The sequence below is a fragment of the Dromiciops gliroides genome, chromosome 2, assembly GCF_019393635.1.
Source record: "Dromiciops gliroides isolate mDroGli1 chromosome 2, mDroGli1.pri, whole genome shotgun sequence".
Classification (NCBI taxonomy): domain Eukaryota; kingdom Metazoa; phylum Chordata; class Mammalia; order Microbiotheria; family Microbiotheriidae; genus Dromiciops; species Dromiciops gliroides.
Window position 1 is genome coordinate 400649970 of NC_057862.1, and position 13390 is coordinate 400663359.

General features: G+C 36.5%; 1 non-coding gene across 1 annotated transcript; it reads right to left on the bottom strand.

The window, feature by feature from the left end:
* Positions 1-8957: 8957 nt before the first annotated feature.
* On the bottom strand, positions 8958-9064 carry LOC122744846. The gene has a single exon (XR_006355187.1). It is a non-coding gene; the product is annotated as a U6 spliceosomal RNA (small nuclear RNA).
* Between the last annotated feature and the right edge of the window lie 4326 nt (positions 9065-13390).

Sequence of the window (13390 nt, forward strand, 5' to 3'; positions counted from 1 at the left end):
ACAAGGAATCCTAAAGGCTTTTGAGCCCAGACATGATATGATCCGATCTGTGCTTTTGAAAGATCATTTAAGCCATTTTTATAAGAATCAATTGGATATTCAAGGCAGGAAAAACTATTAAAAGGCTATTGTAGTAGTGCAGCTATATGCTAAGTGGCTGAACAACGGCAGTGGAAATGCAAAGTAAACCATGGGGATATTTATTAAACATTTCCAATAAATGAGCAGAAGTCCTGGGAACTCATTATGTTAACAGCATCAAATACTAAATTGGACCCAGGAGTTAAGAAAAAGACATATTTTGTAGCAAAACATTAGTTATGATCATAATTTAAATGGAACTTCCTAGAGCTTATTTTTAGCCACTTACATCAGTTATTAGATACATCATATGTATTTTACTTTGGGTAATTTTGAGAACTAGTTAATATAATTTTTAAATGTATTGTTTATTTTAACAATCTTTCTTTTTTAAATTTTGAGTTCTTAATTATCTCCTTTCTACCTTTAGCTCAGTAATTGTGAAGGCAAAAAAAAATTCTCAGTTACACATGTTAGATCATACAAAACATATTTTCATATTAACCATGTTGAAAAAAGCAAGAAGAATAAAGTGAAAGAAAATATGCTTCAACCTGAATTCAGACTCCATCAGTTCTTTCTCTGGAGGTGGAAATCATTTTTCATCATAAGTACTTCAGAATTGTCTTGGATTATAGTATTGATCAGAATAATTAAATTATTCACAGTTGACCATCCTACAAAATTGTTATTACTATGTACAATGTTCTCCTGATTCCGTTCACTTCATTTTGCATCAAACAACATTTCTATCACTGTGCATAATGTTTCTTGGTTCTGATCATTTCCCTATACAACAGTTCATATAAGTCTTTCCAGGCTTTTCTGAAATCACCCTGCTTACTATTTCTTTTAGCACAATAGTATTCCATCATAACCATATACAATAACTTGTTTAGTCATTCCCCAACTGATGGGCATTCCCTCAATTTCCAGTTCTTTGGCACAACAAAAAATGTTTGTACATATAGGTTCTTCTCTTTTTTTTTCCTCTTTGGGATACAAAACTAGTAATGGTATTGCTGGGTCAAAGGTTATGAATAGTTTTATAGCCCTTTTGGCCATAGTTCCAAATGTTTTCCATAATGGTTGACTCAGTTCACAACTCCATCAACAACACATCCCCTCCAACATTGGACAGTTTTCTTTTCTGTCATATTCACCAATCTGATGAGTGGGTGGTACCTCAGAGTTTTTTTAATTAGCATTTCTCTAATCAATTGTGATATAGAATTTTTCTCATATGACTATAGATAGCTTTGATTTCTTCTTCTGAAAACTGCTTATTCATGTTCTTTGACAATTTATCTATAGGTGAATGACTTGCATTCTTATAAATCTGTCTCAGGCATATATATATATATATATATATATATGAGAAATTAGGTCATTATCAGAGAAACTTGCTGTAAAATCCTACCTGCTTGCTTTCCTGCTTTCCTTCTAATCTTTGCTGCATTGGTTTTGTGTGTACAAAAAAACCTTTTTAATTTAATGTAATCAAAATTATACAGTTTATAATCTACATCCATTGAGATATTCATATAATTTTTGTTGTTTTTGTTATTTACATAGTTATGCTGATAGTTTTCCTAATATTGAACTAGCCCTGCATTCCTGGTATAAATATCACCTGACCATAATTTATGATCTTTGTGATATATTATTCCTGTCTCCCCAAGCAACTTTTTTTAAGGTGGGGTTAGCCAGAATGTTCTTTACTCATTCACTGCTCACTAAAATTCTGAATCTTTGCCAGATGCTCAAAAAACTTGGGTTCTGAATTGGTCTTCTATTTTATAGATAACCCAGAGGGGATGACTAAGTTTGCTAAACCAATCCGAATAAATGCCATTCCAGTTTATTCAAGAACAATTCTTACTTTATCATAAATGTGTGGTTGATTAATTGAGACTTGTTCTCAGCTCATTGAGGTCTCAGGATATCTTAGCCCTTCCTTTAAATGAGGTTGGGGTGATTTGAGTGATTTATTTTATTGGATTCCCACTTTTACAACTGGTATTTCCTCTTTCCCTTATTTACCTGTGGAATTCCTACCTATCCTTTCAATATCAACACCCTGAAAGTCACCATCAGTAATGACCTTCCCTCTTGGATCTCAAATACTACTTAGCTTTTTATCTTTCATATATTTTCATACATTAATGCTATCTATGTTTTTATCTTATCCTCCTGCTAGGTTATAAGTTTCATCTGGTCAGTGATGATATTTTAGCTAATCTCAGCATTTTTCTTATTACCTAGCATAGTGCTTTGCCCACAGTAGGCATTGTATGCAAAGAATTAATACCTGAACAAAGTTGGATTAGAAGATAAAGGTGTAGCTTCTGGTTGGCAGAATCAGGAAGAGAAATCAAGAGCACTTTCTGTAACCCAGGGCTTTATAGGAAAGGAGCCTCTCCCTCCTCTTACTCACCCTAGTCTTAGCTGCCTGCAGCTCAGCCCCACGTAACACTGAGAGACTACATCTTATTCATGCTTTTTTCCCAGATAGGAAAAACAACACCTTTACCACCTGTTTCTGGCCCTTGCCCCTTTTTTGAACCTATGCAAATGGTAGAAATGAAAAGAACACTTTCTGGAAAATGTCTAAGAAACATGTATCTTCCCCACCATGACCCATTAGGATTTTCCCTGACCAATTACCAACACTTTTAGTTTGTTCATACCCCTAGGTATTGTTTTTCTACTTGCTGTGTTCATAAATTTCACAGGGATGTACTTCAGTTGACATTTATTACATTTGGGGAGTCAAATCTTTGTATTTATTTAAACCAACTGAATAGAGTTTGTTTAGTTTAATTCAGATATCCTCAGAATATCTGGAAATGCCTCCACTGCGACTGTGCCTTTAAATTGTCCTTTTGCTGTTTAGTATCCTGAAGGGGACATAGAGTGAGATGCAGAGGGAAGATATTTATTTGTCTTGTAGGGGGAAAGCTTTACTGAAAGCATAAACTATTGAAACAGGGAATCCAAGACCTTTAGAAACATGTGGTTTGGTTCCATAAAATGAAATGACAACTGCCTAAATGAGTGGACTCTGTTGGACCACTCCAAAGAAAGAGTAATTCAAGGTCCTGTGGACCTGCCCCTTGTGCCAAAGACTCACTTAACTTGAAGAGACCCAAACTGCTGGCTGGATTCTAGGAGTTAGCTGAAAGGCATGCATGTGCTAGCCTGCTTTGTCTGACTCATTACATGACTTCTCACTTGAGAGACGGGATTTTTCTCATGTGTAACAATATTAATTATCAAGTGACTTTAAAACACGTGTGATGTATGTGTGCATTTATTTCACAGGAATGGTATAAAGATTAAATACTTAATGAAACCATTTTTCATATCCAGGATATATTTGCCCCATATCTAAATATATCTCTCCCTTCTGTTTCTCATGAGAAATATAGCTATCTTTATTATGTAATCAGTGATATATCATTCCTTCTAAGCAGGATCTAATTTTAGCAACATGATGAATGGTTCATGTATGTATTCCGCTGCCCTCTGCTGAATGTAATATATATCAGACCTGCTCAGGTGTTTGTCATTTCTTTATATTGGTGGTTCCTTCAGCTCTGCAAGTAGCATTTTTATGGCTGAAAGGCCTAAGTTCTATTCTGTGGATTGTAGCACTAGGATATATTTGCAGACAGACTTATGTGCAATGTGTAGGTCTAACTGTGGGTGTGTTTATTTTTTAGCATCAGTCCATAAAGTGCATGAATCACCTATTCAGCTGCTTATTACACAGTTAAGGATGTTATTTTAATTCTTTTGTTTGTTTAATTTATGTTCAAGACTAGTTCTTGAGGGTTTTTTTAAAAATTAAATAGGGGATTAATCTGAGAGATGAAGAAATGGGTTCATTTTTATTGGCAACCTAAGTAATGAATGGAAAGCATTTATTAAGCATTTACTATGGGTCAAGCACTGGGGATACAGATACAAGAGTGACATTATGCTTGCCCTCAAGGAGTTTACTTGTAACAGGAATGACAATGTATATGGAGTAGTTATGGCTAGTGTGGGCAATTATGTTATGAAAAAATCACACAGGTAAGTGGAATAATACAGCAATCTATCAATATACCCTTTCCAGAGGCCATGGTCCTGGTGATTTGATTGCAATTCTAGAGAAAGAAGCATGATGAGAATGTTGGGAGGGAGGGGGCCTGGTTGCAAGCACAGCTGCCTGGTAGCAAATGGTTTGATGATGAGCACCCAAGGGTCCAGAGAGAGCAGAACAAATGGCTAAGCTCCACTCAGGAATGGCCTCTGGTTATTTGTGGAGGAAATTTTCACCTTTTCTAATACTTTCTATGTTTTAGAGGGCAAATATTTCTGAACATTGACAGTTTCTTACAATTATGGAGCAAAATAGTTTTCTTTTTGTTTTGTTTTAAATCAAAAAAGTATTTTATTATTTTCTAGTTACATGTAATGATAGTTTTCAACATTTATTTTCATAAGATTTTTAGTTCCAAATTTTCCTCCTTCCCTCCCCCCTCCCCAAGACAGAGAGCAATCTGATATAAGTTACATATTTACAATCACATTAAACCTACTTCTGCATTAGTCATGTTGTGAAAGAAGAATCAGAACAAAAGGGAAAAACCTCAAAAAAAGAAAAAACACAACAAAGTAAAAACAGTATGGTTCAACCTGCATTTGGATTCCACAGTTCTTTTTTCTGGATGTGGAAAACATTCTCCATTTTGATTCCTTTGGAGTTGTCATGGATCATTGCACTGCTGAGAAGAGCTGTCTATCACAGTTGATCATCACACAATGTTGTCATTACTGTGTACAATGTTCTCCTGGTTCTGCTCTTTTCACGCAGCATCAGTCCACTTAAGTCTTTCCAGGTTTTTCTGAAATCTTCCTACTCATCATTTCTTACACCACAGTATCATTCCATTACATTCATATACCACAACTTGTCCAGCCTTTCCCCAATTGATGGGAATTTCATCAATTTCCAATTCTTTGCCACCACAAAGAAAGTTGCTATAAATATTTTTGTACGTGTGGGCCCTTTCCCCTTTTTTATGATCTCTTTGTGATAACAGACCTAGTAGTGGTATTGCTGGGTCAAAGGGTATGCACAGCCCCATAGCCCTTTGGGCATAGTTCCAAACTGCTCTCCAGAATGGTTAGATCGGTTCACAACTCTGCATTGGTGTTCCAGTTTTTCCACAGCTTCTCCAACATTTATTATTTTCCTTTTTTGTCATATTAGCCAATCTGATAGGTGTAAGGTGCTACTTCAGAGTTGTTTTAATTTACATTTCTCTAATCAATAGTGATTTAGAGCATTTTTTTCCATATGATGATAGCTTTGATTTCTTCATCTGAAAACTGCCAGTTCATATCTTTTGACCATTTCTCAATTGGGGAATGACTTGGATTCTTATAAATTTGGTTTAGTTCCCTATATATTTTAGAAATGAGGCCTTTATCAGAAACACTGACTGTAAAAATTGTTTTCCAGCTTTCAGCTTCCCTTCTAATTTGGCTGCATTGCTTCTGTTTGTACAGAAACTTTTTTAATTTAATGTAATCAAAATCATCCATTTTGCATTTCATAATATTCTCTATCTTTTGTTTGGTCATAAATTCTCCTCTCCATAGATCTGAGAGGTAAACTATTCCTTCCTCTCCTAATTTATCTATGGTATTACCCTTTATGTCTAAATCATGTACCCATTTTGACCTTATTTTGGTATATGGTATAATATGTTGCTCTATGCCTAGTTTCTGCCATACTATCTTCAAGTTTTCCCAGCAGTTTTTGGCAAATAATGATTTCCTGCCCCAGAAGCTGGAGTCTTTGGGTTTATCAAACACTATATTACTTATGTCATTTACTACTGTGTCTCCTGTGCCTAGCCTATTCCATTGATCCTCTACTCTATTTCTTAGCCAGTACCAGATAGTTTTGATGACTGCTGCTTTATAGTAAAGCTCCAGATTTGGTACAGTTAACCCATCTTCCTGTGTATTTTTTTTTTCATTATTTCAGGACTTACAGGCCAGTTATAATTTTCCAGCCAGCTTATAGCTATAATTTTTCAGATAGTTTACAGTTATAATTTTACACATTAGCAGTTATAGTTAATACTTTTTTACAGAACAAAAGATAAATGCTTTACAGATATCATCCCTTCATATTCAGTTCAGACCTGTGTCTTCTGTGAATTCCTTACTGAGAAAGTTCTTATGAGTTCAAAGTATTATCTTCCCATGCAGGAATGTAAACAGTTTGATCTTCTAATATCCCTCATGAAGTCTTTTTCCTGTTAACCTTTTTTTGCTTCTCCAGGGTCTTGTATTTGAAAGTCCTCTTTTTCATTGAAGTCCCACTTTTTCCTCTGAAAGAATATAATTAGTTTTGCTGGGTCCATGATTCTTGGCTGTAGTCCCAGTTCCTTTGCCCTCTGGAATATCATATTCCCTGCCCTCTGGTCCTTTAATGTAGATGCTGCTAGATCCTGTTTTAGCCTGATTGGAGCTCCACAGTATTTTAATTCCTTTTTTCTAGCTGCTTGCAGTATTTTCTCCTTGACCTGGGAGCTCTGGAATTTGGCTATGATATTCCTGAAGGTTTTCCTTTGGGAATCTCTTTCAGGAGGTGATTGGTGGATTCTTTCAATTTCTATTTTGCCTTTTGCTTCTAGAATATGAGGACAATTTTCCCTGACAATATCTTAGAGTATGGTTTCTTAGCTCTTATTTTGGTCATGGTTTTCAGGTAGTCTAATGATTTTCAGATTATCTCTCCTGGATCTGTTTTCAAGGTCAGCTATTTTTCCAAGTAGATATTTCATATCACCCTCTATTTTTTTATTCATTTGGATTTACTTTACTGTGTTTTAATTTCTCATAAGGTCACTGGCTTCCATTTGTTCAATCCTAATTCTTAGGAAATTGGTTTCTTGAGAGAGCTTTTCTATTTCTTTTCCCATTTGGCTTTTCAAACTGTTGACTTTTTTCTCATAACTTTCCTTCATTGCTCCTATTTCTCCTTCCATTCTTTTCTCCATCTCTCTAAATCTTCTTTCTATCTCTCCTACTTTCTAGTCAAAGTCCCTTTTGAGTGCTTCCATGGCCTGAGACAATTCATATTTTTCTTGGAAGCTTTGAATGTTGGAGCTTTGACCCTTTTATTATCTTCTTCTTCTTCTGAGGGTATATTGTGATCTACCTTTCCCCCAAAGAAGTATTCGATGGTCTGCTGCTTTCTCTGTTTACTCATCCTGGATGACTATTTCTTGGCTTTTAACTCCTTCTTAAAGTGTAGTGCTATTTCCAGGACACACTGTTAAAGCTACAGCATGGCCCAAGGGGTGATTGGGCTTCTTCTCAGCCTGCCTGGCCTGTGTGTAACCATGGCCACTTTCTCTTTGACCTGGAAACAGAAGTCTGATTGAACTCTGATTCTCTATGTTTGGAAGCTTGGCATGCCTGTGCCCCTCCCCCACTCAATTCAGCCCACTGGTTCAGAACCAGGATGCTTTGCCCCAACTCCAGCAGACACTGCCTCCACTTCACCCTGGCCTATCACCAAATTCCCTCATCAGTCTGTGATCAGAGCCTCAGAAGCTGCTGGCACTGAAGACTCTTGACGGGCACTGGAAGCACCATCTGTTCCTGATTGGGTCTGAACTGCATGCTGAGCTGTTCAGCCTGGTCAGTATATGATTGCACTTGCCCTCTTTTGCTGAAAAATAGTCTCACTCTGTTCTTATGTGCATTAGGCTGCTCTGTTTGTTTTTTGTTTGTTTGTTTTTGTTTTTACTGCATTATTTGGGAGTGGATGGGTTTATCTGGAGCTTGTGGGAGTCACAGCCTCTCCTCTGCCATCTTGGCTCCACCCCCCTGTCCCCACCAAATAGTTTTGTTGACTGCTGCTTTATAATGTAACTCCAGATTTGGTACAACTAGCTCACCTTCCTGTACATTTTTTGTCATTAGTTCCCTTGATATTCATTTCTGTGTTTTTTTCAAGGCAATGAGGGTTAAATGACTTGCCCAGGGTCACAGAGCTAGTAAAGTGTCAAGTGTCTGAGGCCAGATTTGAATTCAGGTTGTCCCAAATCCAAGGTTGGTGCTTTATCCACTGCACCACCTAGCTGCCCCATGTTCCCTTGATATTCTTAACCTTTTGTTCTTTGTTATCCTTTTTTCTATCTCTATAAAATAAATTTTATGTAGTCTGATTGGTATGGCACTGAATAAGTAAATTAATTTAGGTAGAATTGTCATTTTTATTATATTAGCTTAGCCTGTTCATGAGCAATTCATAATTTTCCAATTATTTCGATCTGATTTTATTTGCATGAAAATTGTTGTATAATTGTGTTCATAGAGTTCCTGGGTTTGTCTTGGCAAGTAGACTCCTAAGTATTTTATATTGTCGACAGTTACTTTAAATGGAATTTTCTCTTGCTGCTGAGCTTCGTTATTCATGTATAGAAATGCTGTTGATTTATGTGGATTTATTTTATATTCTGCAACTTTGCTAAAGTTGGGTTTCAAGTAGTTTTTTAGTTAATTCTCTAGGATTCTCTAAGTATACTATCATATCATCTGCAAAGAGTGATAGTTTTGTTTCTTCCTTGCCTATTCTATTTCCTTTAATTGTTTTTTCTTCTCTTGTTGCTAAAGCTAATATATCTAGTGCAATATTAAATAATAGAGGTGATAATGGACATCCCTGTTTCACCCCTGATTTTATTGGGAATGCCTCTAACTTATCCCCATTACATGTAATGTTTGCTGATGGTTTTAGATAGATAATTCTTATTATTGTAAGGAAAGCTCAATTTATTCCTATGCTCTCTAGTGTTTTTTTTAATGTGCAATGCTTCACAAATTTGCATGTCATCCTTGCACAGGGGACATGCTAATCTTCTCTGTATAGTTCCAGTTTTAGTATATGTGCTGCTAAAGCAAGCACAGCAAATTCGTTTTCTAAAGAACATGTGAAGTCAATGGTTCCTGTTTTATGAGATGCTATAATGTATATTCAACATTATGAAAAAATCTTTTTAGAAATCTTTTTTATTTCTATTTTATGTGTCATAAGATATTTGAAGCCACTGCCTTTCACTTTTGAGTAGCAAAGGCAATACAGCAAACAATAAAATGGATAGAAACTTGAAACATAATTAAGCTACCTCTATACCTCTAATGAAGGTTGTGTTTAGGACTTTGCCTGCCTTTTTAAACTAGTGACTACCAAAACTATAGTTACTGCTTTGACCTCTCAACTAAACACCAGTTCTACACCTATATTTGTCTGCAGCAAATATATTTATAAATGCCTTCAATGTATTTACAGCCCACTTGACCTCAAAATCAGCATATGTAAAATAAAACACATCACTTTCCCATCTGAGCCAACCTCCCTTCTAACTATGTCATCCACTATATCACTGTCATTCACCCATTATACTTTTTTATTTGTGGGGCTCTGGGGGTTAAGTGACTTGCCCAGGGTCACACAGCTAATAAGTGTCAAGTGTCTGAGTCCGGATTTGAACTCAGTTACTCCTAAATCCAGGGCCAGTGTTTTATCCACTGCACCACCTAGCTGCCCCCTCACCCATTATATCTGACCAATAACCAATTCCCACCTTTCTTAGTCTGAGTTTCCTACAAGCTGGCCAGGTTCATCACCACCTAATCAATCATTGCTCAAAAGTCTTGATTTTTTTTTCCTTTGAACTTCACACCTAGCCAGAATTAACCCCATGGCATCATGCAAAAGGGCATCAAGAGATAAAAATAAAACAATGAATACTCTCACCATCCATGTCCCAAGCTACAACCTGCCAAACTTCCAGGAAATATAGGTTGTGAGTCTTGTGAACTCTCCTTCACACAGCACTGGAAGAGAGCAGTATAGAACAGGAAATACAGGTTTGTTAAGTCTGCTCTCACTCCAGCAACATAAGGGGGGCCTAAAGGGTGATAGCAACTTGTCTAGCTAATGAATCAGGTTGTATTTTTGAGAGTAGCATGATGCAAAGGAAAGAAAACTGAGGCTGAAGTCATGGAATCAAAGTTTGAATCCTAGATACTGTCACTTGGGCAAGTTACTTCACCTCTAGATCTCAAAGACCCGATCTTTAATATCAGGGAGTTGGACTAGATGCCCTTTTTTCTTTCTTTCAGGGCAATGAGGGTTAAGTGACTTGCCCAGGGTCACACAGCTAGTGAGTGTTAAGTGTCTGAGTCTGGATTTGAACTCAGGTCCTCCTTAATCCAGGGCCAGTACTTTATCCACTGCACCACCTAGCTGTCCCTAGATGACCGTTAAGGTTTGTACTAGCTCCCAAAAATCTGTGATCCTATAATGCAACTTAGTGATCACAAGAGCCCTGGGATCTGAAAACTATTGCATTTCAGCACAGGCTTTTCAAAGCATGGAGGTCTTGAAGCCATATTTTTTTCAGGATGGATTTTTTAGGACTTGGAGGACATCCGTTTGAAACTGTTGTTTCAATACAAAAGATGAAAAGAAAGGAAGAAAGCTTCCTATTACTAATTATAGGAATTAATGCATCTATGGGACACCTTTCTGCGTCCACAGCCATTTCCTCCCCTCTTTTCTCTGGTTCCTTGTTCAACACTTCCCAGGCTGCATCCCTCTTGTATTGGTTTCTGACCAGTTTTCTTTCAGTCATACTGTAATTATTCCAATCAACCAGAGTTCACATTGCGTTAACATAATCGCCTGCTGTATGCCACACAAGCTTTTGGGGGATATAATTCCCTAGGAGAACATGTCCTCTTTATATCTGTGGTGGTGGTGATGATGACGATAATGATGACAATTGATTTTATGTCAGGCTTTCAAATTTATGTAACACTATATTCAATCTTTCCAGTCTCAAAACAGCCCTATGAGGTAGATGCCATGTGTATGACTGCCCCACTTTAAGGTAGTGACTGAATTCTTCTCAGTTAATTTTCTCTGTCGGCCATATAGCCCATGATCCCTCTTCCTCCCTTGTTGATATCTTCTTTGAGGTATCAGTACCAGTGGAATATGTTACCTTCTTACTAGGATCAGAGCTACTGAATTATGATATTAATGTTTATAACAATGGCCTTGACTTCTCAAGAAACAGTTAAATGTCATTGAATAGGTTATGTTAGAAAAAACAGGGGAAATAGGTAACCCATATCAAGGAAATTATCATTAAAAATAGATATTTTTCTTAACTTGTTTAGTGAAGTGAACTTCAGTTATCTACAAAGTTTATTTGTGTAGAGCATTTCATTTCCTAATGTCATATAAATGATATATTGCTATGTGATATGTCTTTGTTTACTAATACTGAAGGAGGGGATCAATGAGGGTCTTTTAACTTCTTTCATTTAGAGTGTAGAATCCATATCCTTTTACCAATAATGCAATAACTACATCCTATCAGATGGTGAAATCTACTTCTGATAGTGAATGGCTTATTTTCAATATGATGCATTTTCATTTTTCTTCAAACATAATGTTTACTAGAGAGACTCAGTCTTATCCTATCACTTTTTAATCATTTTCCCAATGGGAAAGATATGTATTGAAACCCAAGAATTTTTCTCCAGAGTAAAACACTACAGGACAATTAAATCTGAGGCCACCAAATAGCTTGTTCTCATTGCTCAGCCTGCCACAGGAAGATATTTTAATTGGGTGTTTAGTGTTTCATTCTTCAACAAATAGAAAAACATCACTAAGTTGCTCACAGGCAACCTTATTTGGCAGTCTGCAATTTTTGTACAAGCAGAACAGCGTTTGATTTTTCAACAGTAATTTTAATTTTCTTTGTTTTTATCTAACATGAGTATTCACACCTAAATTAACATATTTTCCAAAATGGCTAATCCAATTGGAATTACCTATGATGATTCTTAAAAACTCCAAATCTTCAGTAGCTAAGATAATTCACCTTAGTTTCCTCCCCTCCTCGCCCAATCTATCTTACTAAGACATAAGCATAGCCTAATAACTGCAAACAGATACGTGAAAACACTTCACATCCATGAAGAGGTGAGTTCGTGGGAACAATCCTTATGTGATGACTTCTAAACGGCTCTTAATTTAACCCACATACACTAGGCATACATTCTAGTTACCAAAATTTATGAGATATATTGAGAGGGCAGTGAAACTGTGATAGAATTGTGACTGATTTGAAACAGACATGCAGAATGAAGAGCGTTCCAGCATTTGCTTTGAAGTTTGTCAAAAGCTGTAAAGTGATATTGCCTGTAAGTGAAACCTGCTGTTAGTGATACCCACTGGTGTGGGGAACATTTCACTTTTACCCAATTTCATTCAGGCTGCTTTTCTGAGTTTTAAAAAGTTTTAGTCTTTAATGCAGACTGGAAGTTGAGGACGTAAGCCACCTGGGTACCTTAGAGCAGCTTTTAAGTAGATAATCTGCTATTTTAACTAATGCATTCTTTATTCAGATATGTATTAAACACCTGCTATGTTCAATGAACCATGCAAAGTCCTAAGGTGAGGGGCAAGAAACTGCAATGGCTTTCGTCCTTGGCAGACACCTTCACTGGTATTGATCCTCATCTACTCCTCATCCTATGTGATTTTTTGTCTGTGTTTTCCCACATATTTAGAAATTCTTAAACAATTGCCCAGCATGTTGGAAGCCTTCCTCGTGTTCTCTAGATGGCACTGGTATAACACTGGGTCTATTCATCTGTTGCTTCTCCACTTTCTTCATTATGTCATCACTAGCTTGCTACATGGGTGGGGAGGAGCAAGAAGTCAAAGATAAAAAAGACACAGTCTCCAACCTCAAGGATCTTATGGCCTTGTTTTTAGACACACTTAGAAACAGGACAATTCTAATTTGTTTATTGGAACCACAAAAAAGAATTAACCCAAAGCTAGCATACCTGGTAAGAATATTAGATTTGGGATCAGAGAATCTGGTTTAAGATCCTGGCCTTTCTACTTATTGCCTGAATGATCCTAGACAATTTATTAACCTTTGTGAGCCATAATTGTAAAAATTAGACTCTTGGGTCAGTGGTGTCAAATCCAAATCCCCAATGGCAACATATTTGACTTAGAAAACCACAAATTAATACTGTCTATGTTGTATTGTATTCTTATTTATTTTGTTAAATATTTCTCAATTACATTTTAATCTAGTTTGAGCTTCCCTTGGGAGGTTTGCAGCCAGCAGGCACTGAGTTTGACACCTCTGGCTTAAATGATCTTTAAGGTTCTTTCCAGCTCTAAAATTCCATG